Source organism: Tiliqua scincoides, chromosome 1, assembly GCF_035046505.1.
Source record: "Tiliqua scincoides isolate rTilSci1 chromosome 1, rTilSci1.hap2, whole genome shotgun sequence".
NCBI classification, from domain to species: domain Eukaryota; kingdom Metazoa; phylum Chordata; class Lepidosauria; order Squamata; family Scincidae; genus Tiliqua; species Tiliqua scincoides.
In genome coordinates, this window is record NC_089821.1 from 158,754,726 (window position 1) to 158,756,862 (window position 2,137).

Here is a 2,137-nt window from a genome sequence, read left to right on the forward strand (position 1 = left end):
CCATCTGTCAAGTCTCCAGTGTAGGGGAGGTTGATTCATTCTGGGATATTTGTGCAGATTAAAGTTGTGCTGGGGGGTGCGATTTACTTCACCTCACCTAGACTCCCAGCAGGAGTCTAGGGTTGGAGAAGGAAATCTCTACATACTGGGCAAAATGGACAAGGCCTTAGACTGGAGCTTTCACTAAATTTCAGATAAAGAAAAATTACTATGCCGATTTGGCAGTTGTTGCTCAAGAATAACATCTGAATAGCTTCAAAGAAAGCAGAAAGAATTTCAATAAGATTGGCCACCATTCTCAGCAGAGTTCCCACACATCCATAGTTTCTACTGAGCAGTGGTATGAAAAAATGCTCACTATATACCTGGAAGCCTCACTTGGTCATGGCTCTTGGGCGAATGTGAGGTGAACCTCACAAAACATGCTGCTATCTTTCTAACTTTTAAAAACATTCGTCCTTATGCCTCCTTTTAGTAACACGTTCCCCGCATGGGCAAGTTTGTGGGACATGTCTGCCATTGTCCCATGCCAACGCCAGATGCATAATGATATTTCCAAGATCCTTTTATATAACTTGGGAGGGGGAAGTATATAATGCAAATTCACTGGGAGGCGGCCTCATCCAGGTGCATGACTTGGCTCAGTGCCCAGAACATCTCCAGATGTGATAACAGCAAGGGAGGAATCATTACCAATGATTTCAAGTAGCAAAAGTGGACAAAGCATGACTTAGAAAGATTAAACCAATCATGACAGAACCAACTGACTGTTGGGAAGAACTTGTGCAGACCACTAACTCCTGAAAATACACAGCTCAGCTCTTCCTCAACCTGCCAATACAGTACTCTAAATAGAGGGGCTTTTTTTAGCACTCTGAATCCCCCCCCCATCTTTCTTGGGTTGCATTGGTGCAGTTTTTCCCTCCCCTTCTTTTCTGCTGCTTTAAGAAGTTTGCTTTGCAAAGTTCCTCATTTGTACTTGTCTCAGTTGTATGCGTTTTGCGAATCTAGGTGAAATGTTCCCAATTTTTCCCCTAGTAAGTCCAACAGAAGGAGTTTCGATGAAACCCACAAAAACAAGGCTTTGATGTTCAGCCTTTTCTTTGTACATGTGAGCCTGTGCATTCTGTGTTTACAACTTCAGAGACATCTAAGCAGGCAAAATTCTGTTTACCAATTAGCACGTTCACCTCCAAAATATTGTAGTATAAATATCAACGCCCAAAATATTGCAAGTTGGGGGATCTAAAGTGCTCTGAAACAAACTGGACTCTGACAGTGCGTATGATGATGGCTTTAAGTTATGTATGAGTTCCCTAGAAGAGAAAGAATAGACAAGTGCCACCATGAAAAAGCATTTGCTTCCATTTGCTCCTCTGCTCATAGAGCAGCATTGCTGTCCTCATGGAGCCTATGCCATAACAAGAGTGTCACACACTGTCAGGGCCCAGAAAAGTCCGATTTCTGACAAGTCAGGTTCTGGGGTTAGTAGGGCCATTGGTTTTTAGTCCAAGGGGCCAGAGATACGCACCATAGTCTGGGACAGATGCAGAGCGACACCAAAGCAAGGAAAGCAAAGAGGCTGCCATGCAAGCAGCCCATGCATTGCACTGCCAGACCTTGTGGTCTACCAGTGCAGTGTATGAATAAGATTAGACCATCAGAGACATTTTCTATAAGGAACAGTATATCCTGTTATCTCAATTCAATAACTGTTACCCTGCATATGCCTGATCTTGTCTGATCTTGGAAGCTAAGCAGGGTCAGGCCTGGTTAGTACTTGGATGGGAGACCACCTGGGAATACCAGGTGCTGTAGGCTTATACCATAGTCTTTCGAGACTGAAGGTTGCCAACCAACCAACAAACTTGATGGATGAATGAAACATCTCTCATTCATTCATTCAATTTATATCCTACTTTTCTCCCAAATGGGTACCGAAAGCAACTTACAATATGTATTAAATCAATATAATAATTAAAAGCATAACCTAAAATATAACATATTATATATAATACAAATACAGTATTTTTAAAAAATTTAAAAAACAAGTAGCAGCAATCTACATAAATATAAAACTACATAATAAAAAAACCATAATCAAAGAATAAGAGAGCAAAGCAATAAACTACAGAAC

General features: G+C 41.3%; 1 pseudogene; it reads left to right on the top strand.

The window, feature by feature from the left end:
• The first annotated feature begins 1,704 nt into the window (after positions 1-1,704).
• On the top strand, positions 1,705-1,821 carry LOC136637507 (5S ribosomal RNA; annotated as a pseudogene).
• Positions 1,822-2,137: the final 316 nt, after the last annotated feature.